Below are 25,022 nucleotides of genomic sequence, written 5' to 3'. Positions count from 1 at the left end.
GAAGTCAAGACCCGGCTCCTCCGTGGGCTGCACAATGGGCGCTCAGAGCTCCTGTGTGCTCGGCAGCCATAGTAAACAGAAATAAAACACACACTCAACTGTTTGTCCAGCTCGCCTTCCTCGTCCACTTCAGCTTATTTTCATGGCTGTAAAAAAACCCAACCCAAGCCACCTTGTCTCCCTATGTCAGGTCTCTCGGTCAGAGCCACCAAGCCCACAGCTGAGCATGGACAGACGGTGCGGTCAATCCTCGCTCTGTCTGCTCTGCCCTCTCCAGGCTTATTTGAATGTTTATGGCACATGTAAATTCCCGCCTGGCCTGTTTCCCCTTGGGAAGCTCTCCTCCTCGGCACTCTGGTGCTGGATGCTGACAAGGTGCATGGGAGGGATCAAAGAGTGGAAAGAAACAGCAGGGAGCAAATGGCTTGACTTTGTCCCCCAGGGGTGGCTTATTTTAAATGGGGTCAGTCGATGTGAACCCCAGCAAACGTGTGGGATGTTCAGATGCTCTCTAGGTACGAAGATGCCCCATTGCTATTGAGTACCTACAGGTAAATCAAATACGGCACTTTCTCTCCCCCTCCTCCCACACTCTTTGGATACCCACCAGATCTTGCTTCACTGATTCCTTCTCCAATGGGAAACCGGCATGCAGTCGTCCTCCCCCTCGCCCCCATCTGCCACCACTGTGCAGAGGGCAGTCGTCCACAGAGTGAGAGATCTCCTACCCAAGGCACTCCCAATGAACCAGGCAATGGAAGAATCAGCATCCCGATTCCACAGCTGGGAAGCCAAAGCCGAGAGATGAAGAACATAAGAACGGCCACAGTGGGTCACACAAAGGTCCATCTAGCCCGGTATCCTGTCTTCCTACTGTGGCCAGTGCCAGGTGCCCCAGAGGGAATGAACAGAACAGGGAATCATCAACTGATCCATCCTTGTCACCCATTCCCAGCTTCTGGCAAACAGAGGCTGGGGACACCATCCCTGCCCATCCTGGCTAATAGCCATTGATGGACCTGTCCTCCATGAACTTATCTAGTTCTTTTTGGAACCCTGTTATAGTCTTGGCCTTCACAACATCCCCTGGCAATGAGTTCCACAGGTTGACGGTGCATTGTGTGAAGAAATACTTCCTTTGGTTTGTTTTAAACCTGCTGCCTATTAATTTCATTGGGTGACCCCTGGTTCGTGTGTTATGAGGAGTAAATCACACATCCTGATTTACTTTCTCCACATCAGTCATGATTTTGTAGACCTCTATCATATCCCCCTCAGCTGTCTCCTTTCCAAGCTGAACAGTCCCAGTCTTATTAATCTCTCCTAATACAGCAGCCGTTCCAGACCCCTCATCATTTTTGTTGCCCTTCTCTGAACCATTTCCAATTCCAATAGATCTTTTTTGAGATTGGGTGATTACCTCTGCACGCAGTATTCAAGATGCAGGCATTCCAAGGATTTATACCCAGGCAACATGATATTTTCTGTCCTGTTATCTAGCCCTTTCTTAATGATTCCCAGCATTCTGTTTGCTTTTTTGATTGTCACTGCACATTGAATGGATGTTTTCAGAGAACTGTTCACAATGACTCCAAGGTCTCTTTCTTGAATGGTAACAGCTCATTTAGACCCCATCATTTTATATGTATAGTTGGGATTATGTTTTCCAAGGTGCATTACTTTGCATTTATCAACACTGAATTTCATCTGCCTGGCTTACACTGAGAAATGAAGATTGATGTAACGGTGTCATTCAGTTACCCTGATAAATGTCACCTCCTGAGTGCTGTAGTGACATCAGCCTGACCCCTCGGGTAGCTGCCGCCTTTCAGAGAGACCGGTTAGCAACACTGACAGAAAACCCCCTTCCATCAGCGACGTAGGGAGGGTCTATGTTATGGCAGCAGTGAGGACTTGGCCTCAGTGACCAATCCAAGGAGCATGTAGCAGAGCAGGGGGTTGAATTCAGGTGTCTAGTTTCACCCGCTGATCTCTGCACCATCCTTGCTCGCTGGGGTGAGCTTCCTTCCTGCAGAATCACCAGCATGAGCTTCCCCAAAGAGCCCCAGGTGGGAGCTGTCACCCCCCACCTTAGTCAGGGGTTCCCCAACTTCTTATCCTGCGGGAGACAGAGATCCTGTCCTGGATCCCAAATCCCAAGTGCCCACCATCAATTCCCAGAGACCATCTCTGCAAAGCCACGGCTTTGAGGGGCAGAGGATCAAATCCTCGGCTGGTGTAAATCAGGGCCACTGCCTCGGGTTGTGCTGATCGGGGCCAGCTAAGGATCTGGAGCACAGAGTGTGCGGTAGCTACAGCAAAGGATGGCTCCATCCAGCAAGGCTCAGTGGAGAACAGAGGGACAAAGGACAGGAAGATCTTTGGCCTTTATCCATTTTCCACAGCAGGGACTCAAGCACACAGGAAGCAGCAGCCAAGTGAGCTGCCAGTCCCCGGCGGGTGATATTCTCAGCAAGGCACGTGTACCAGATCTCCCATCCCCAGTCATTATTCTAAGAGGGCGGCTCCTATGGAGCTAAGTAGGGGATAATGTGCGAGGCTGGATCGATTTACCAGGTTAGAGAAGGAGTCACTCAAAGAGGCGCTGAGATCTAATGCCGCCATGTATGCTCACGTCAGAGCCTGGGATGGGCTCCTTGTACCCGGCAGGTAATCCGGCCTCGTATTCGGCTGGGAGCGAGCCGTTATTAAGATGCTGTCGCTTTGCTGGGGAGATAAGAAACACACACGGCTTAATCCGGCGGCACAATAGAGCGGCAGGCCCCAAATTGGGTTACAAACTAGATTAAAAGTTGGAGGAGAGCTGGAAGCTGTCAGCACTGGCACGGTTTGGAGGGGCAGGGGGAGTTGAAAAAGAAGGTGACGTCTCTTTAAATGAGGCCAGAGAGGATGCGCAATGAGCCATGTGCTTCCGGGAAAGGACGTAGTTACTGGCTACGTCACGCACCCCTGGGGAGCAAACCCTAGAGGCCTGGTGCCAGTATTCTAAAAATCACAGGCCTTTAGCACTTGAACTCAAGGAGACCGGCCTGCATGGACAGTAACAATAGTGCCTATTGCTTTCCATCCATGGATCTCAAAGCACTTTACACAGGAAAGTCAGGATCATTTCCCCCGTTTTTATAGATGGGGAAACTGAGGCACAGAAAGAGGCTGTGACTTGCCCAAAGCCACCCAGCAGGCCAGCAGCAGAACCAGGAATACAGTGTATGTCCCCTGAGTCCCAGCCCAGTGTTCTGTCTACTTGGTCCCATCTCCTCCCCAATTCCAGGCTTTAGAGGGCAATGGGATCTCAGGCACTATATGTTATGGGGTTCACAGGATATGATCGAACCTGAACACCTGCGTAGCACAGGTGATACAATTTCCCCCTCCCCCGCAATTCCTGCTTCAGGCACATATCTTATGGTTGAGCTAGCGCATATAGTTTAGAAACAGATACTAGTCTTGATTTGAAGACTCCAAGCGATCAAGAATCCACCACAGCCCTAAGTAAGTTGTTCCAATAGTGAATTCCCCTCAGTGTTAAAAAACGTGCACCTTCTTTCTAGTCTGAAATCCATCTAGCTTTTGATTCTAGTCGCCGGCTTTTGTTCTACCTTTATCTACTAGACTGAAGCAGTGTCTGTTAAGAGAAATGCCTTCCCCAGGTAGGAGTTGTAGACTGATCGAGACACCTTTTACTCAGCTCTTTCACAAACAAATAGATTGAACTTCCTTAGGGCTTGTCTACATCACAAAGTTGCAGCGCTGGTGAGGGGGTTACAGCGCTGCAACTTAGGAGGTGTACACATCTGCAGGGCATCACCAGCGCTGCAACTCCCTGTTTGCAGCGCTGGCCATACTCCCGTTTTGTCTCGGATGTAGAGGATCCAGCGCTGGTGATCCAGTGCTGGTAATCAAGTGTAGACACTTACCAGCGCTTTTCTTGACCTCCGTGGAATAAGCAGGTATCCCAGCATACCTGAGGAAGCCTCTGGTAATCAAGCAGGTCTCCTTCCCCGGTTTGCTCTCGCGTTCCCCGAACCCTCGAGCAAGCAGGTCTCCTTCCCTGCGGTTTGCTCTCGCGTTCCCCGAATCCCCGAGCAAGCAGGTCTCCTTCCCTGCGGTTTGCAGGGGGGTTCGGGGAACGCAAGAGCAAACCGCGGCGAAGCTGGTCTCCTTCCCCGGTTTGCTCTCGCGTTCCCCGAACCCCCGTGCAAGCAGGTCTCCTTCCCTGCGGTTTGCAGGGGGGTTCGGGGAACGCGAGAGCAAACCACGGCGAAGCTGGTCTCCTTCCCCGGTTTGCTCTCGTGTTCCCCGAACCCCCCTTGAAGCCGCCGAACAGCGCTGCAGTGTGGCCACATCTAACACCACTTGCAGCGCTGGTTGCTGTAAGTGTGGCCACTCTGCAGCGCTGGCCCTATACAGCTAGACTAATACAGCTGTAACAACCAGCGCTGCAAAATTGTAGATGTAGACATACCCTGAGTCTCTCACTGGAAGGCAGGTTTGTCAGAACTGGAATGATTTGGGTAGCTGTCCTCTGCACCCTTTCGGATTTCGGAAGCATGGATTCCAGAACCGGACTCCGTGTGAAGTCGCCGGCCCGCCAGTGCTCAATAAGCAGGATCTCTCTAATATCCCAACACTGGCAGCCAGCTGATCTTCCCGGTGAGAAACAAACCACCCCACAAGCAAGTGAAGAGAAAAGAGGAAACAAGCAGTCAGAACATCACAAAGTAATGGGGCTCCTGGAGGCTCAGGATCATATATAGACAGTAAAATGAGTAGGACCCTACCAAATTCACGGTCCATTTTGGTCAATTTCGCAGTCATAGGATTTTAAAAATCGTTAATTTCATAATGTCAGATATTTAAAAATGAACTTTCATGGTGTTGTAACCATAGGGGTCCTGACCCAAAAGAGAGCTGGGGGGGGGTCACAAGGTTATTGTGTGTGGGAGGGTCATGGTATTGCCACTCTTACTTCTGTACTGCTGCTGGAGGTGGCGGCGGGAGAGTGGCGGCTGCTGGCCAGGAGCCCAGCTCCGAAGGCAGCGCCGCCGCCAGCAGCAGCGCAGAAGTAAGGAGGGCACGGTATGGGATTACCACTCTTACCTCTGCGCTGCTGCCTTCAGAGCTGGGCCATTGGCCAGCAGCCCCATTGTCACCCTCTTTTGGGTCAGGACCCCCAGTTTGGGAAATGCTGGTCTCCCCTATGAAATCTGTATAGTACAGCGTAAAAGAACACAGAAGACCAGATTTCATGGGGGGAGACCAGATTTCACAGTCTGTGATGCATTTTTCATGGCCATGAATTTGGTAGGGCCCTAAAACTGAGTCCAGCTCCCTTCTCCAACATGCTAGGAGAGAGACTGAGCCCGCTACTCCAGCCCTTTTGGGCTGATGTGGCCACGCATTGAGGATGGGAGTTGATGTAGGGTGTATAAAGCCAGCGTAGCTAACTCTCAGCCTCCCACTCCTAGGTGGACCAAGTGCATCGGGGGGGTGGGGGGGGACCGGGCGGATATTTGCAAATTGAGCAGCATTTTTCTGCTATTCTTCCAGCTCTGATTCGCAATATTGAGTGCAAATCTGGGAGCCAACTCACAGCACAAGGGACTTCGCAGAAGTCTGCCCTGCTCGCTCAAGATGCCTTCTCTGAATGAGGTCCCAGAGCTCCTAAGCTTGGCCCTGTTTTCCTCCGGGAACCTGGGGTCTGCGTGTATCGGCACGAATGCGTCCAGCAGGTGCCACAACGGTTCTCATCACTCAGATGTCAGCAGGACTTGGCTCTAGGGAACCAGCAAACATGCAGCAAATGCCTAGGTCTCCCACCAGGGCAAGATCAACCTATCGCAGCACCACAGCATCGGCAAATCCATCTCCCCACTCATGCTCCCCCGGAGCCAAGAGAAGGTCACTGGCATCCAACAAGGGGCAGGATCTTCTCAGGTACAAGAGAAGCATGATCATGCCAAACAACCTGAGTAGCCAGAACTGCAGAGCAACGTGGCTTTGAGATTTCTCCTGTCCTAATAATAGCAATATAAATAGAGTGGTGAGTGAGTGAACCGCTGCCTCCTGCTGGCTGGAATCAGAACTGCTCAACTGTGTGCCATAGGCCCTATACTGCTCCCAACTTCTTTGGTTCAAACAGCAGTGGCCTGGGCTGGGGAGTAGGAGGACAGTAGAGACAATGGGGTGTGCTCAGAGGGGTTTGGATTTGATACAAAACTCAGCGCTTTGCATGCTCCGGGGGTTCATGGTGAAATGAGTGCATGATACACAGCCACTCACTCACCCAATCTCCCTGGGTGCCTCAGTAGTGAACTGAACACCTCTTGGCCACGGACACATCCAGCCACCGTGAGTTGGGATGGAGCAGGCCTGAGACCTTCGTCACCGAGTTGCACAAGCCCCTACCACCAGGGAGCGCTCCTTTGGCTGAAGAAGAGGCCTGTGCTTTTGGTGAAGAAATGGTTCAGTCCCCTCTTATGACCCTGCTCCAACTTTTTCTGGAATTGTGGCCACTAGGACTGGAAACAGGAATCCAGCAACGGTCGCACCAGTGCTAGATACAGAGGTGAAATCACCTCTCTGCTCCTACTCCTACCGCATCCCAGGATCTCATCAGTGGTTTTGGGCACAGCGTCGCAGTGAGAGCTCACGTGCAGCTGATTATCCAGCGTGACCCCTGAGTCCTTTTCACACTCGCTGCTTCCCAGGAGAGAGTCCCCCAGCCTGGGAGCATGGCCTCCATTCTTTGTCCCCACACATCCGACCTCACATTTGACTACCTTCACTGGACATCAGTTGGCTTCCCACACACTGCTCCCCTGCTTGAGTTTCCCTGCATCCCAGTTTCCTCCTCCACACCAAGGCTGAGATGGCAGAGTCAGACCCAGAACAGCTGGCGTGTGCATGGACCCATATTCTAATAATGGACAATGCCTGGATGTCACTGGCCCTGGGCCTGGTCTCACATGGACACATCTCCACTGGAGTCATTGGAATCACTCCTGCTTTCCATGTGGGAGACGAAACGGGGGTCACTTCCACCTCTCTCGCAGCGGCAGCCCCTCTGAGTTAGTATGGAGGCACGCCAGTGGAGAAGCACTAATGCGACCCAAGCCAGCATTCGAGTCACGTTTAAAGGAGGCAGAGTAAAGAGGGTGAGTTAGAGAGGAGCTGAACTGATGTGTGGTGCAGAGAACTCCCAACAGTCACAGCCGCTCTCGGCGCCGTTAGCATCACAAGCCGCTTCCTGGAAAACGACAGGAGGAAAGTGATGAGGTTGGAACTGAAATGACCGGGGCCCCTCGTGAGCTGGGCTCGTGTTTACGCTTCCATTTAGGACATGCAGCTTTACGCTCCCCTGAACGGAATCTGTTTGCTTTCATTTGTCAAGTGGGATTTGTTGTTTCCAGTTGGAGGAACAAGTGTGTCCGAGGATTCCCTTTTGCCTGCTGTGAAACGAAGCTGCGGCCCAGTGTGACTGTTTCTCTAAGGCATTCTCTTCTTTCGTATGTTTCTTTTGGGCGCATCTAGGTGTGCGTGTGTAATGACCCTTTTGTCGCACTCGGACTGTATCCTGGAAAGCAGTGACTCTTCCCAGTATTTCGGGGTCCCGGCAGGTAACCAGCTGACCATGGGCTCCCAGTGCCATGCTGTGGCTGAGAGGGGGACCGTGATCCTTGGAGGTATACGTCAGAGAGCAACAAATAGAATTAGGAAGGTGGTATTGCCCTGGTCCCCAGCGTTGGTGAGCCCAGTACCGGATACTGTGTCTGGGTCTGGGGTCCACACGTCCAAAAGGATGTTGACAAACTGAAAAGGGCTCAGCAAAGGCCTGCAAGGACTAATCCCGGTCTGGAAAAGCTGCCGCACGCAAATACTAAAGACGCTCGGTATGTTTGGTGCACCCAAGAGAAGGTGAAGAAATGCCTGGATCAGTCTATGAGGCCCAGAGCCACGGATCAAAAGCGAAGGATTAGTCCCCCCAAAGTTCTTCACGGCCCTGCAACCTGCACCCCTCCCACGTTCGGTCCCTGCAGACCTGGTCACAAGCCTTCTTGCCCTTAGAGGCTGTCACGGAGTCACCGGGCGATGCTCTGGAACTGCTCCCCACAAAGCCAGGCAGGACTTTGGGGAGCCTTCTCTCCCTTGGAGCAGACTTGTTCAGGGCAAGAAGCTCACACATCTTCACCTCCTGGGTCTCTCCTTGGAGCATTCAGCATCCTCTTCCCCTCCGTGCGCTTCCCACAGCAAGCCCGCCCAAGCGGGGTCCTGGGCAAGCCACCGGGTCCTGCACCCCCACTTTGCAGTCAGACGTGACTCTCAGCCAGCCAGTAAAACAGAGGTTTATTCAATGACAGGAACAGGGTCTAAAACAGAGCTTGTAGATACAGCGAACCGGACCTCTCGGCCGGGTCCATTCTGGGGGGCAGTGAGCCAGACCCCCACGTCTGCACTTCACTCCTCATCCGCAGCCAGCTCCAGACTAACAATCCCTTCCAGCCCCTCCACTCTGCTCAGCCCCTTTCTCAGGCCAGGAGGTCACCTGACCTCTTTGTCTCCAACACCTTCAGTTGGCACCTTTGCAGAGGAGGGGCCCAGGCCATCAGTTGCTAGAAGACAGAGTGTCAGGCATTTAGGTGCACTGGCCCCTTGCTCTGCAGCAATCACACACCCTTATTCCACCACCTAGATACTTAAGAACTGCATAGGGGACACTGAGGCACCAACATAGTATTCAGAGTAAACATTAAGAACATTCCTAGTTCATCACAGAGGCTATGTCTACCCAGCAATAAAACACCCACGGTACCGAGTCTCAGAGCCCGGGGGAATTGATTCAGGCTCGTGGGGCTATGGCTGCAGGCGGAGGGGGCTAAAAATTGCTGGGCCTGGTTTACAGTAGAAGCCCAGGCTCTGACACCCAGCCCCGGTGTTGGATTTCAGCTCCCAGGCTCCAGCCCCAGCCCGAATGTCTCCACTGCCATTTTTAGCCCTGCAGCCTGAGCCCTGCAAGCCCAAGTCGGATCAGCCATGCTACGGGTCTTTTACTGTAGTGTAGATGTGCCCACTGTGAAACAGAAGGGCTTGACATTGTGCCTCTTGGGGGAGTGGGTCTCTTTAAGAAATTATCCTGGTGTGGAATAGCTCTCACGGCCTTGCCTGCTTTGCTTGAAGCCACGTCCCCGTCCCATCCTCCGGGGAAAAGCTCACAACCTGTAGGATAGCTTCCCGTGCCAGCCATCGGCCCTGTGCAGGGCAGGCTCCAGGCACCAGCCCAGCAAGCAGGTGCTTGGGGGGCCAAGGGGAAGGGGTAGCATGTCTGGCTTTTCAGCGGCAATTCAGCAGTGGGTTCCTCAGTCCCTCTCGGAGGGAAGGAACTGCTGCCAAATGGCTGCCAAATGATAGAGCGGTGGCCGTTGAGCTCCCACCGAAGGATAAAGCGGTGACGGTAGAGCTCCCACCAAAGTGCCGTCGAAGGATAAAGCGGTGACGGTAGAGCTCCTGCCAAAGTGCCGCTAAAGGATAAAGCGGGGGCGACAGAGCTCCTGCCAAAGTGCCGTCGAAGGATAAAGCGGTGGCAGTAGAGCTCCCACCGAAGTGCCGTCGAAGGATAAAGCTGTGACAACAGAGCTCCCACCAAAGTGCCGTCGAAGGATAAAGCGGTGGCGACAGAGCTCCCACCGAAGTGCCGTCGAAGGATAAAGCGGTGGCGACAGAGCTCCCACCGAAGTGCCGCTAAAGGATAAAGCGGTGGTGACAGAGCTCCTGCCAAAGTGCCGTTGAAGGATAAAGCGGTGACGGTAGAGCTCCCACCGAAGTGCCGTCGAAGGATAAAGCGGTGGCGGTAGAGCTCCCGCTGAAGTTACACGGAAGGATAAAGTGGTGGCGGTAGAGCTCCCACTGAAGTTACGCAGAAGGATAAAGTGATGGCGGTAGAGCTCCTGCTGAAGTTACGCAGAAGGATAAAGTGATAGCGGTAGAGCTCCTGCTGAAGTTATGCCGAAGGATAAAGCGGTTGCAGAAGAGCTCCTGCCGAATTGTCGCTGAAGGATAAAGCAGTGGTGGTAGAGTTCCCGCCAAAGTGCCGCTGATTCCTTTTTTTTTCTTTTATTTGCTGCTCGGGGCAGCAAAAACGCTGAGCCGGCCCTGGCCCCGTGGACTAGGCCATGCTACGGTGGGCCCAATTCTCCTCTTGCATGCCACCCTTGGACTTGCCTAATGTTGATGGAGCTGAGGTAGGATCCCAGGGAGCGAGGTGTGTCTGGCCTGGGGCCCACATGGCAGGGAAGAGTTACTTTGAGCGCACGATGAGAGACTGGGCCGATCAGGGGGCATCCTGGGTCGCACAAAGTAAAATCAAGAGTCACGTCCCCTCGGACAAGCCACTTGGAACCCATTAACTCTGGGGAGCCCCTGGCGGGCCGCTCCAGCCCATCCTGGCTGTGGATCCTAGCTTGGGGGAACCAAAGGCAGAGCGGCCGGGATGTGTGTGGCTATTTTACAGGGTGAGGAATGGGCTTGTGTGCGGCAGGTCTGCGGAAAGCTCCCAGCAGGACTAGGTCTATGGTGCTGTCCAGCATTAAGTGAGGTGGTGTGGTCATATGGGAACAGGCGTCCAGGAACCTGGCTTTTGCTGGATGCCCTCAGGCAAGTCCTGGCCTTGTACTGTGCCTCAGTTTCCCCTCCCACCCTGCATCTGTCTTGTCTATCAGGACTGCAAGTGCTTTAGAGCAAAGATCAGTGCTTAGTCTGTGCTTGTACAGATGGGTGCTGATCTCTGGGTGGGACTCTGGCACCTGTCATGCTAAGAAGCATGGCCCTATCTCCTCCCTACCCCGGGAAGCTGGGGCTGGGAGCGAGAGGCTCCACCTCACTCTGGAAGTGAAGGAGAAGTTTAGCGGCCCTCGGTGGATTTGCCTCCTGATCTCTCCGTCCCTCCCAGGGGAGGTCTGAAGTAGGCCAGTCTCCAGCAACAGGCTGCCAAGCAAAAACATCGGCTCTCTCCTCTGATACCATTTGGGGAGCAATCTGGAGCAGTGCTAAAAATATACTAGGCTGTGTCTCATTCCTAGCCCACCCCGATGCCAAGGCACTGCTGGGCCCGCTTCGCCGCCCGCCTTCCCCACGGAGCACAAAAGGCGACTCGGGATCTGCAGCTCTGGGTCAGGGAAGGTCGGGTGCAGTGGCAGTCTCATAAGGTGACAGGATCCATTATTTCATTGTGTCTGTCTGCTCCCCTCACCCCACTGCCACATATCCGGTCACAGGAGCCCAGGGCTCTCGTTTCAGGTGTTTGGAAATGGAGTAGGATCTGTGCTAGTGTCACGGAGTCCCCAGGCGATGCTCTGGAACTGCTCCTCACAAAGCCAGGCAGGACTTTGGGGAGCCTCCTCTCCCTTGGAGCAGACATGTTCAGGGCAAGAAGCTCACACGTCTTCACCTCCTGGGTCTCTCCTTGGAGCATTCAGCATCCTCCGCCCCTCCGGGCGCTTCCCACAGCGAGCCCGCCCCAGTGGGGTCCTGGGGAAGCCACAGGGTCCTGCACCCCCACTTCGCAGTCAGACGTGACTCTCAGCCAGCCAGTAAAACAGAGGTTTATTCGATGACAGGAACAGGGTCTAAAACAGAGCTTGTAGGTACCGCGAACCGGAACCCTCGTCCGGGTCCATTCTGGGGGGCAGTGAGCCAGACCCCCACGTCTGACTTCACTCCTTGTCCCCAGCCAGCTCCAGACTTCCAAACCCCCTCCAGCCCCTCCTCCTCTGCTCAGACCCTTTCCCTGGCCAGGAGGTCACCTGACCTCTTTGTCTCCAACACCTTCAGCTGGCACCTTTGCAGGGGAGGGGCCCAGGCCATCAGTTGCTAGGAGACAGAGTGTCAGGCATTTAGGTGCACTGGCCCCTTCCTCTGCAGCAATGACACACCCTTATTCCACCACCTAGATACTTAAGATCTGCCTAGGGGACACTAGGCACCAACACAGTATTCAGAAAAAACATTAAGAACATTCCCAGTTCGTCACAGCTAGCAACGCAGTTCTTACAGGTAACCCTACAATAACAAATCGGTGGGGGAAGTCCAGAGCCTTTGAGCAACCCTACGATAACAAACCTCTGTGAGCCACCTACTGCTCATGAGCAGCCCTGTAAGAACAGACCAGGGCATGCAGTCTTGTTCTCACCCTGACCCTACAATAAGAAACCTAGGGAAACAGCCCAGCACTTGCAAGCAACCCTACAATAACAAACAAGTGCTGAGGAGTAAACCAGCAATAACAAATCCATGTACATAGCCTGGTTACCACCCGTACCAGATATAGGTGATATAGTAGATGTGAACAGGCTCGGCAAAATAGGGGTAAGGAAGCAGCCTTTAGTTCTAGACTCCAAAGGGTTTATTTGTAAACACCAGGAAGGGGAAGATTATTTGCACAATACCCAGAGGATGCCCTGCACTAGGCACAGACCCTGTAGGGGAAGGACAGATGGAGAGTGAGAGGGAGCCCAGCCCCGGCTGCTGTGTGTGTGTCCCCCTCCCAGGCTTAGCCGGACAGGGCTGCATTTCTGACCTATTTATGTCTGGCTTGGCAGCACTGGAGTGTCATGAACGCAGAAGCTGATAACAGAGCAGTCAAGACTGGGCAGGGGGATACCCAGGACCCTCTGTGAAGCCTCCTGTTTTAGGGAGTGCCCCAGGGGTTCCCGTAGACCCCTGGCTGGGGTTCTCTCCCCACCCAGCTGCAGATCTGGTGGCTAATCTCAGCCCTGCAGACCAGACTCCATGATGTGTGGGCTCTGAAATCCGCCCCGAGCATAGATCCATCACCCACCCCAGAGAGGCCTTACCAGCAAAGCTGGCAGTGCCATGGCTCAGCTGCCACCAGACCTGGGTGCTGCCACCCCTCATCAAGGGGAAGTCACTGGGAGGAGATGAGTGACGGTGGCCGGGGAGATGCTTACCCAGTCCCTAGTCCTGACCCTGACGCCTGGACAGGGCCATACACTTATACTATATGGCACCTGCCTTCGGAGGATCTCCAAGCACACGGAAGATATTAGTGAAATGAGCCCCCCGCCCAGCGCCCCATGTGAGGTATTTAATCCACATATTACAGCTGGGGAAACAGAGGCACAGAGCCGGGACCTGACTTGCCCAAGCTCACACAGAGAGTCAGCAGCCCAGGTGCACATCCTTCCCACCGGCCCATTGGCCAGTCCTCATGGGGGTCCAGGTGTCCCGCTTCGGTCTTGTCCTTACTCCTGCCCAGTCTCGCCAAAAGGCTTTCCCAGTCCAACGAGATCTTTAACTCCCAGGGGCAGAGTCGTCCAGCCCTGGCTCAGAGATGGGGAGAAGTCGCTTGCACCTCCTCTATCCAGGGTCTGGGCATTCTCCAGGCTTCAGCTAGGGAAACCTGCCAAGCGGAACTGAGCTGCAGCCTTGCTCAATGGTGCTTTACAAGGGAACAGAGCCACTGTGGCCATCTTTCCCCCTGCCCGCTCCCTCATCTGGCTGGCGTTGGGGGGGAGCTGATGGGCTGTACAGGGCAGTCAGCCTGCCGCTTCTTCTGAGCCACATACTCGCATGCTGCTCTCCTTCCTGCCAAAGAGCTCCGAGGTGCTGGCAGACAGAAATCGGGCGATTGCTTTTCCCACTGGCAGAAATAACAACAGCCCCCCTCTTCTCGGCCTAAGGGCTTGGGTGCAAGAGCTCAGGGGTCGATCTGACTGGCTAGTGCCGGCCCCAGCATGCCCCATCTACACCACTGCCTTGAGCCACGATTTTGCAGCCAGTCAGAGGCACAGCCACCACCCCGGCTCTGCATCCTCTCTGCAGCTTTTCTACACCCACAGCTGAGCCTGGGTGTTTGCACGCAGCATGACTGCACTGCTGCATGCTGGGAAAATCCAGAGAGCCATCCCAGAGTGCCCCAGAGGCATAAGCAGCATCTGGAGCAATGCTCTCTGGGAGAGATGAGTGCAAGGACGGAGGGGAGGAAGGAGGACCAGCCAAACTGGTTAGGGTCTCTTATCCACATGGCAAAGAGCCAGCGGCATGAGCCGGTTAGAGGGAGGCACCCAGGCGCTGGTCTCTGCCACTAGCTGACCCTGGTTACTAACCCTGCTGCATGCAGACGTGAGCCATAGCGGGAGCCGAGCTGGCTAAAGACTCACTAGAAGCTGCAGGATAGGACAATGCTCTACTTCTCACTCCTGATGACCCAGCTGCCGGGGGGAAGTGACGCCCAGGACGGAGCCAGGCAGCTGAGTTCAGAGATGCTGAACGTGGCTCAGACAGGGTGAAACAGGCACCGGAGACTGGAGCTCTGTGTCTGTCGGCCGCCACCCAGGCCCCGGAGCTGGACGCCCCGGTTTTTATGGCCTGACCCTACAGGCTGAGCGTTCGCTGATTGCACTGGGAATTTTCCCTGGGTAAAATCTGCAGAACAGGGCCTCCTTCTCCTTCTGGGAGCTGCAAACAGTTTGGAGCCCAAGGTGCCATTCTTAATTACATCATCTTTTATAGACTGGCAAGGGGAAGCCAACTCTCCTGGGGAATCTTTTGTCTCCTGGGGTCACTTTGCCTCACGTTCTGTTTCAATAAACAAACTGGGGACCCAGAACTAAGCCCAGGTCCTTTGGCTGGTCACTGGCAACCTGGGCACATTACAGCAGGACACTCCAGTGGGTCTGCTCGTCCAGGTTTGCGTCACTGGGGAGCAAGGCTGGCTGAGTCAATAAAAATGACGGTGACCTGGTTGTTTGGGTGCTTGCCTAAGCTGTAGAAGTTGACAGTTCAGTTCCCTGCACTGCCACAAACTTTTTGTCTGACCTTGGGCAAGTCTCTCTGTGCCTCAGTTTCCCATTGGGGATAACAGCCCTGCCCTGCCTCACAGGGATGTTGTGAGGATAAAGATATCAGGTGATGCTACAGTGGTAGGGGCCACCTTGGTGAGACAAAAGCTGTAGCATTCCCAGCTGCGGAAAGCCAGATTTTGTGCTGTCATACAACATGGGAGAAATTCTTCCTGACCACAGCAGTTGATCTGCTTAAGGCCTGACGCATGAGTCTGATGGTCATTGTAACTACTCCTACACATACAAATACTAACACATCTCATCCCACGGGGAAGCTGGAATGCTTCAGTTCAACACCACCTAATGGATACAGACGGCAGCACAGCTCTTTGCGTCTTCCTAAAGAGCACTTTAAAAGTAATTTCAGGTGTTGTCGATGCATTATGAGGTCTAGCTGATGAGGACATAATATAATCACCGCTTAGCCCAACACAGACAAGCAGACTGTGTTGGCTCCCTGAGAGAGGCACAATCATGGACAGGGAAATGTACTTTCGCTGTTGTAACGTTGTACTCTATATGATTTTATGAAAATATGCTAATGAGTGTGACTATAATGTAACTGGAATATGCTTCATGCAAAAGGTCTCTTGTAAGGTATCATTACAAAGCTTATAATCTACTGAGTGTGGTCATCCTATTTGTATCAATGCAACACTCTTGTATCAGTATATTTAACTCTAAGATCCTATTGTAATTATGCAAAGCGTGGGCCATTAATGGTGGTTTGAAATCTTGATGGCTCCCATCAACTAGGACAATTGACTGAAGATGGCTCTGTTTACTTGTAAGTCTTCCCATATATGTGTGTGCTGGCAAGTGGGTAATGGAGTCTTACAGTGACATGTGATCTTGTCCCCTGAGCTGGAATCCATCTTTAACCTGGTTCTTTTCCATTTAGAAGAAGGGGCAGGAACCCAGAGAGGGACAAAGGATTCCCGCCTTGTACAAAAGATATATAAGAGGGTGGAACAGAACAAAGGGGGCTGCAGTCATGAGAAATTCCCTAGCTACCACCTGAGCTAGAACAAGGGCTGTACCAGGGGAAAGGATTGGGCCCAGACTAGGAAGGCATCCAGTCTGTGAAAGAAACTTATTGAAACATTTCTGAGGATGAGATTTTATCTGTATTCAGTTTCTTACTGTATTAGCCTTAGACTTGCGTGTTTTATTTTATTCTACTTGGTAATTCACTTTGTTCTGTTATTACTTGGAACCACTTAAATGATCCCGGGAGGGGGCGGTCAGGGGACAAGGAGCAGGAGGGTTGGATGGGTTGGGGGTTTTGAGGGGGGCAGTCACGGGGGGGGGAGGAAATGGGAGGGGGCGGATAGGGGGCAGGGGCCAGGCTGTTTGGGAGGCACAGCTTTCTCTACCTGGCCCTCCATATAGTTTTGCAACCCCAATGTGGCCCTCGGGCCAAAAAGTTTGCCCACCCCTGGGTTAGAGGGAAGGGGTCAAGCCTGGGAGTGGGAAACAGGCAGAAGAGTCTGTGCCCACTAGACCACACTCCCTTCCAGAGCCTGGAATGGAACTTAGAAATCTTGAGTCTGCCAGCAAATACCCGTGTAACACACAGGCGAAGCGTGCACCTCGTCCCCTGCTGGCGCTGGTCCAAGTGGAAACTGACGCCCAGCTCCTGCTATCAGTTACCCTCCTCCCACGCCCTGGGCACCGTCCTCTCCAGCCACAAAGAGCCTTCGTTCTGCGCACCGCCAGGCGTGCTGATAAAAAGGAGCCGAAGTCAAGGCCCCTTCCTGTTGATGTACTATTGCTTGGGAGGACAAGCGGTGTCATGGAAGCTGGCCATCTCCTTCAAGGATTTCCCGTCGCCCAGAACATCATGGTCCTCTTGGAACGGGGCTGAGAAAAGCGTTTGCTCCTAACAAGCTGCTGATAAGGAAGACGCTGAAAGGGACTGGGGTGTTTGGGAGGTTTTTTGAAGCGGTCTCACAAGGGGAGGGAGAGGAAGTTGTTATTAAAGTGGTAAACAAATTACAGGAGCAGACAAATGGGCTTGATTGCCTGCTCTCCCCTTCACTCCCCCTCTCGCCTCATTGCTAGAACTGACATCAGACCTGCCTTGGGGGTCTACCATTTCCAGGGGAGAGCAGCTGAGTTGGTTCTGCCTGGAATCAGCGATGCCCCGTACACCCCAAGAAACTTTGTTTCTGTTGTATTTCCACCCGGGCCCTGGGAAACGGCGTGACATATGTGTTATTATTTGTATAACAGCAGCATTGTGCTGGGAGTTGTACACATGGATAGTGAGACCTCCTCACCCTGAGGAATCTACAATCTAAAGAGGTAAAGAAGCATGGACGGGATTATAGCCACTCTAGAGAAGAGAAACTGAGGCATAGAGTGATGGCATAACTTGAGAACTGTCACAGCATCAGGAGGAATCAAACCCAGCCCCCCCAGCTCACTGCCTGAATGACAAGACCAGCTTCTTCCCAAGAGCACCTCCTTTTTCCAGCCCCAAAGGCTGACCTGCCAGCAGCTTTCAACCCAGACCTAGATCCTGATTCTTCCAGCGTCGAGCGCCACCTCCTTGGAGTGGCTAGTTCCCCATACACACCAGAGGAGAGTTGCTCAGAGGAAGGGCAGGACATCGGTACCTCTTGCCTGCCCACTCTCAGGGGTTAGGTCAGGCCAGGGCAGCTCCTGCCTGTGGGGGGAAGCCCAGTGGTAGTGGAGGAAAGATGGCCCCATGGGTCCAGCCATAACTCAGGAGCCCTGGTCAGAACAAAGGCAATGCGATAAATGAACTCGTGTCCCGGTGATGTGCTTGGCCTGCGCAGATCACTCTGCTGGCCTCCTGCAGCTCCCCGGCTGGGGAATGGAGCTTGTCACAGCCTCTCGCTCCAGGCTGTCTCATGAAGCTTGTGGAAACCCAGCCGGTGCCCAGGGTTTCCTCAGTGGAGGGAGGGCCTGTGTGCAGAGGAGACTCAATAGGGCCGGACAGAATCCCTCGGGGGCTACTAGCACAGCTGTGGCGCACCCCCCTCCTATAAAACGGGCTGCAAACAAGCAGGTTCTGTCCCGACCCAGCTAAAGTCAAATCAGCAGGCAGCTGACTGGGCCACCTCCCTCTGGGGGCTGCCTGGCCTGAGGCGGGAGGTGGCAGTTTGGGTCTCCATCCCCTAGGGATCCTCCGGAGGGTGCTAGAGAAGGGCCACGTTTGGCTGCTCCAGGGGTCTGTCCCTTTGCTCCTAGCCACGGCCTGTGGAAAGGCGAGACGAGGCCCAGAGCTGGGCTGTGAGGAGCAAGGCCGGGCACTGCTGCTGCTGCCTGAAAAGCAGGGCAGAGGAACAGCTCCTGAGAGGACATCACCAGTGGTGCTCTTCCTTGCTGCTCTGCTGGGCTTCTCATATACCCAGGTGCAGCGAGCCCATCTGTTGTGCAATCTCCCATTGCCGCGTGGGATCCGGCACGACACAGCCTGGGCCTGCCGCATTCAGCGGCTCTGGGGCAACGGAGGCATAAGAGAGACAGAGTGACTCACCCAAGGAGGCCATGACAGAACCAGGAACTGAACCCAACCGTCCTGACTACCTGGCTAGTGCCTTACCCAGAGGGCCGGCCCCATGGCTGGTGAATTAAGCCTGACACACGCTGATGGAGTAGGCTTCTGTAGACTCTCAGATTCCAAGGCCAGATAGGACCATTGCTATCATCTGGTCTGATCTGCTGTGTAACACAGGCCAGAGACCAGCCCCACAATCATTCCCAGAGCAGATCTCTGAGACAGCCAGTCTTGATTTAAAAATTGCCAGTGATGGACAATCCACCACAACCCCAGTAAATTGTTCCAGTGGTTAATTACTCTCACTTAAAAATGTATAGCTTATTTCCTGTCTGAATGTGTCTAGCTTCCACTTCCAGCATTGGATCGTGTCAGACCTCTCGCTGCCAGATGGAAGAGCCCATTGTTAAATATTTGTTCCCCATGTAGGTACTTACAGGCTGTAACCAAGTGTCCCTTTAGCCTTCTAAGCTCTCAGAGTCTCTCACTATAAGCAGGAATTCTAACCCGTTAATGGTTCTCTCTGCTATGTTCTCTCTTTGCAATTTACCAACTTCCTTCTGGAATTGGGGGCACCAGATCTGGGCCCACGATTCCAGCAGCAGTTGGGTCGGACCAGCGCCGGACGCAGATGTAAAATCACATCTCTGCTCCTACTCAAGATTCCAGTTTCTGCATTCGCTGTTTTGGCCATTGTGTCACACCAGGAGCTCATGTTCAGCTGATTCTCCAGCATACCCTCCCCCCCATAACCTTTGCCAGAGTCACTGCCTTCCGGGAGAGAGTCCCCCATCCTGTAAGCACTTTGTTCTCAGATGTGGACATTTACATTTAGCCAGATTAAAATGCATATTGTTTAGCAAGCCATCCAGCTGGCTGTGAATCAGTGCATCTATGTAAGTCCAGGTCCCCCATTTCCCTGGCTGGGGAGGAGTGGCGTCTGAAGCAGGCACAGTAAGAAAAGCTAGTGCCTGGAGTGGCGGAAGAGGCAAATGAACAATCCACAGAGAATATGCACAAAATGGCTTAACCATGTACAGGGCAGGAAACAGCACTGGCATGGCAGGATCTCCTGTGGGCTCGCAGCCCAGAAGATCTGGACATGAGGCTGAAGGGACATGAGACAGGTACCAAAAAAAAAAACAACAGCTGGTAGAAAGGAGGTAAGGAGCGTACTCCTATTTACCCTCTTTCGTGAGACAAGAGCAAGGGACCGTTCAATGAAGCTGACATGCTACAAAGGCAACACTGATCAAAGGCAATCATTTTTATATGGTGTATAATTAGCCTGGGGAACTCCTTGGGACAAGATGCCAATGAGGTCAGGAACTTGGCAGGATTATGTAGCAGGTTAGTTTAGGATTAAAAAAAGATTTGGCTAATGGAATCATTGAGAATCACATTGGCTTGGAGGGATATATAGTTAGAAGGGTTATAAACCCTCATGCTTCAGGGCATAAGCCAACTGCTATCTGGAGGTCAGGAAGGAACATGCTATTTGGCCATTGCCCACTACAGTGTTTCCTGCACCTTCCTCTGAAACATCTGGTATAACCTACTATTAGCGCCAGGGCACAGGACTAGAGCATGGATGCTCAGCTTAGGGACTGTGACACACACACTCCCAGCGAGGTCATAAACAGGTGTCGGGGGTGGCAACCACGCTGCCCTTCCTATATTGTAAGTGAAAGGGGGGTTCCAGCTAGATGAGGGTGGGGGTCTTGGAATGGAAAAGCTGGATGGACGAGAAGGACAGAGGGACCAGTGTTCTCATCCAGGGTGGCAATTCCTAGAATCTATTTTTATTTACTTCCAGACCTCCCACCCTTGCACTGAGTTATGCCCTCGCAGCCAAACACCGGCATTGCTAGGAATGGAGATGATCTGTGCCCATCCCCACCTCTGCACTCATGCAGCCTGGCATCCATTTGTCCCCAGTGCCTACGTTACAGCTCTTGGGAACACGCTGCATTCCATGCTCAAGGGTTTAAGCTAATTCCACAGCTCTTAGCCGGTGGCTTACGCCACAGCCACCAAGTCTGGGGCAGCCAGAGCTCCGTATATTCCTTGTCTGTCCCTGATTTTCATGGATGGAGACAGGCAGCTGTTTTTGCCACTCCTGGCTGAGTCGCCAGAGGGTTCTCTCCAGTTAGTTACTATAGGATTTAGCCTCATAATTTTCCAGAGCACTCAACACCCGGGGTATGGTCTGTTTCAAATGCCACTGATGACTTGCTGACAGCCTGCTTCCGGAGAGAGTGTTTCACAGCCTCCAGGCCTGAAGAACCTGGCAACCCCAGAGCAACGGGTCCCCGCATCTCCAGCACCGTTTGCCTCTCTGCACAGCTGTCAGCAGCTGATTACTCATGAATTAGAAATAATTGACTGGGAGGGGGAAATGCCTGCATGGCTCCATTGTGGAAGAGACAAAGCGTTTCTTACTGGGGAACAAAAGTGATGATTTAAAAATGCCCACTCCCACTGGGTTAGGCCCCCGTGTTTGAGCTCCAGCTTTTTCCTTACTCATCTGTTTGCAAAACGGCTGCAGAAATGGCAACAAAGCAGCACTCAAGTCGCTCTACAATAAGAAATGGATGGGCCCAGCCCTGCACTCTGCAGAGAATCCACGGGTCCTGCGCAGCGCTCAGAAAGAACCCAGCAAGAGCAAAGCAGTCATCCCAGCTCAGTGCTCATTCGCCACCCCAGAGTACAAACCCAACACACCAGCCCCGCCTTCGTTAACAACCCTACAATAACAAACCAGTGTGTTCTACCCAGTCCCGAAGAACAACCCTACAATAACAAACCAGTGTGTTCTACCCAGTCCCGGGGAGCAATTCTGCAATAACAAACCAGTGTGTTCTACTCAGGGTAGTGAGGGTAGAGGTCCCCACTGTGTCTCATCAATGCTGATCCCTACGGTTGTCTCCGTCCGCATCCCTCTCACCGACACGGTCACAGTGACTGGGAATGCTGCCCCATAGCAGCAAGGTTCTGGGATATGCCAGACTCCACCCACAGCCGATGTCAGTTTCATCTGGCATTGTTCCCACAAGGCCAGAAGCTCCTGAAAAATCCTCCACCACAGCATTGTCACGAAACTATAAAGCACAAACAGGCCCTAACTGGAACTGACCCCCCTCGACCTGCAGCATGGTCAAGTCTTGTGATTTTGGCTGCTTTTCTTAAAGCACTAGCTGCTGGGTTGAAGTGACTCTGTGGCAATCTCAGCTTCTGTTTATTATAACAATACTGGGCTTTGCCCCCTGCACTGAGGAAGGACTAAGTATTAGCTAGACCACCCCTGACAGGTGTTTGTCTAACTTGTTCTTTAAAACCTCCAATGAGGGAGATTCCACAATCTCCCCACAGCAATTTGTTCCAGTGCTTAACCACCCTGACAGTTAGGAATGTCTAACCTAATTTCCCACCGTCTAATCTAAATCTCTCTTGCTGCAATTTAAGCCCATTACTTCTGGCCTTGTCCTCAGTGGATAAGGAGAACAATTTATCACCCTCTTCTTTATAACAAACTTTTACGTACTTGAAAACTGTTATCATGTCCCCCCTCAGTCTTCTCTACCCCCAGCCTAAACAAACTCAGTTTTTCCAGTCTTTCCACATAAATCATGTTTTCGAGACCTGTCATTGTTTTTGTTGTTCTCCTCTGGACTTTCTCCAATTTGCCCACATCTTTCTCAAAATGCGAGGCCAAGAACTGGACACAAGACTCCATTTGAGGGCTTATCAGCACGGAGTGGAGTGGAAGAATTACTCTTCTGTCTCGCTTTCAACACTTCTGCTAATACATTCCAGAATGATGTTTGCTTTTTTTGCAACGATATTACATTGTTGACTAATATTTGCTTTGTAATTCACTATAATCCCCAGATCCTTTTCCTCAGTACTGCTTCCTAGGCAGTCATTTCCCATTTTATATGTGTGCAATTGATTATTCCTCCCTAAGTATAGTACTTGGCATATGTCCTTATTATATGTCATCCTATTTATTTCAGACCGTTTCTCCAGTTTGTCAATATCATCTTGAATTCTAATCCTGTCCTCTAAAGCCCTTGCAACCCCTCCCAACATAGTCTCATCTGCAAATTTTATAAGCATTCTCTCTATGCCATTATCCAAGTCATTTATGGAGCTACTGAACAGAAATGGAGCCACAAAAGATTTCTGTGGGACCCTGTTCAATATGCCCTTCCTGCTTGGCTGTGAACCATTGCTAACCATTCTCTAAGTGTGCTTTTCCAACCAGTTGTGTACCCACCTTCGAGCAGATTTGTCTAGGCTATATTTCCCTAGTGTGCTTATGAGAAAATCATGCGAGACAGTATCAAAAGCCTTACTAAGGTCAAGATATACCACGTCTACCGCTTCCCCCCATCCACAAGGCTTGTTACCCTGTCAAAGGATAGCAGGTTAGTTTGACATCATTTGTTCTTGACAAACCCATATTGACTGTTAAGGATCACATTAGTATCATCTAGGTGCTCACAAATTGATTGTTTGATTATTTGCTCCATTATCTTTCTGGATACCAAAGTTAAGCTGACTGGTCTGTAATTCCCTGGGTTGCCCCTATTCCCCGTTTGTATAGAAAGGTGCTATATTTGCCCTTTCCCCTTCCTCTGGGATGTCTCCCATCTTCCATGACTTTTCAAAGATCATCGCTAATGGCTCAGAGATCTCTTCAGCTGGTACCTTACATAAGATGTATTGCATCAGGCCCTGTGGACTTGAAGACATCTAAGCTAAGTCATTTTTATCTTGTTCTTTCCCTATTTCACCCGCAGATCCTGCCCTGTTTACACCGATGGTCACTATGTTCACTGTCCAATCACTGTTAACCTTTTGGGTGACAAAAAAGGCATCTCACACAGCGTCCATTGCTGTGTTTTCTGTTATTGTCTTTCCATCCTCACCGAGAACACGAGGCTCTTCCCAACAGGGAGGGGCAGCAAGGGAGACAGCACAAAGGGGCTTGTTTGGATGTGTAATCACTAGGTGACAGAGGCTGATCAGAGGCCGGAGCTGTGATGAAGTGGGACTGTTCTTAATGTTTCCTCTGAGTACTGTGTGGGTGTCTCAGTTTCCCCTATGCATTTCCTAAGTCTCCAGTGTGCATAAATTGCTGACACTTTGTATCCTAGCAACAAATGGCCCAGGCCCTTCACCCTGCAAGGGGATGGCTAAAGGTGAACAAAGAGATCAGGTGACCTCCTGGCCCAGGAAAGAGACAAAGGCCAGAAAGGAGGGGCTGGAGGGGGTCTCAGTTTGGGGCTGGCTGAGGACGAGGAGTGAGTGCAGACATGGGGGTCTGCATCATTGGGCCCCAGAATGGACCCAGCTGAGAGATCCTGTTCTCTGTACCTACAAGCTCTGGTTAGACCATGTTCCTGTTATCTAATAAACCTCTGTTTTACTGGCTAGCTGGGAGTCACATCTGACTGTGAAGTGGGGGTGCAGGACCCTGTGGCTTCGCCAGGACCCTGCCTGGGCGGGCTCGTTGTGGGAAGCGCACGGAGGGGCAGAGGAAGCTGAATGCTCCTAGGAGAGACCAGGAGGTGAAGCTGTGTGAGCATCTTGCCCTGAAGACAGTCTGCTCCAAGGGAGAGGAGGCTCCCCAGAGTCCTGACTGGCTTTGTGGAGAGCAGTTCCAGAGCATCGCCCGGGGACTCCGTGACAGGAGCTGACATCTCAACAGTCAAAGAGAGATGGTAGGTACTGTAGAACTGATGAATGAAATTGTTTTTAATTGTTCGCTTTATTAATGTAACTTCATAAGTAAAGTTTTATGAATGAAACAATGTTAATTCATAAAACCGGTTACCCCAATAACTGGCTAATTGACCATAAAAATGCTCGTTAAGAGCCATAGCTGTTCAGTCAGCTGCCTTTGTAAGTTTCACTATCAGTCCAATTCCTGCTTAAATCACTGAGACTTGCAGTGTTTCAGTATTGTAACTTCGGTTCACCATTCATTACACTTGCCTACATTATAACTTCGGTTCACTGTTTGCCATCCACTACACTTCTCTATATTGTAACTTCTGTTCACTGTTTGCCACATCGTAATTCAAACCCCATTTTAAAACGCTCACTCCATTTTGTGAAAGCTTCCTCCAACCTTCATTTTTGCAAATCCTGCTGTAATCTTATTAGTTTAGGTTAAATGTGTGACTGAGGTATGTATGGATGATGGAATCAACCTCCAGCCCCAGCCTGTCCTGAGGAAATAGAGTTCAAATCCCAGGGGCTGAAGATGTAGATAAGAGCCCTAACAAAGTACAAAGAGTCCACCCTAAAAAGAAAAGGTACAATAGAAGGAAGATCAAAGCCAGGTCCAAGGCTGAAAGTCACCTCTGCAATTGAGGGTGATCAATCACCAAACCCAGAGGCAGCGTGACACAGCAAGACCTATAGACTCTGGATTCAAACTAAAGCCTACAAAAAGGATGGGTGAGATGGAAGACTTTGGAGGGTAACATTCTGCTGCCAACATGGAAGGACATCGGCGCATGCCCAATAGAGACCATCTCGTCCTTGTGCCCGGCTTTCCTGGCCAGTTACCACCACAAGCTATGAACCCAAGCTGCAAAACC

The 25,022-nt window shown here is 52.1% G+C and overlaps 1 protein-coding gene across 2 annotated transcripts in view; it reads right to left on the bottom strand.

Moving 5' to 3' along the window:
• PDE2A (phosphodiesterase 2A) overlaps nucleotides 1–25,022 on the bottom strand; it is a 395,134-nt gene that overhangs the window by 214,349 nt on the left and 155,763 nt on the right. The window lies entirely within an intron of this gene.

This window comes from Gopherus evgoodei, chromosome 1 (assembly GCF_007399415.2).
Source record: "Gopherus evgoodei ecotype Sinaloan lineage chromosome 1, rGopEvg1_v1.p, whole genome shotgun sequence".
NCBI lineage: Eukaryota > Metazoa > Chordata > Testudines > Testudinidae > Gopherus > Gopherus evgoodei.
The sequence above is the reverse complement of the archived record's forward strand: the minus strand, read 5'-3'. Positions and strand labels throughout refer to the sequence as shown.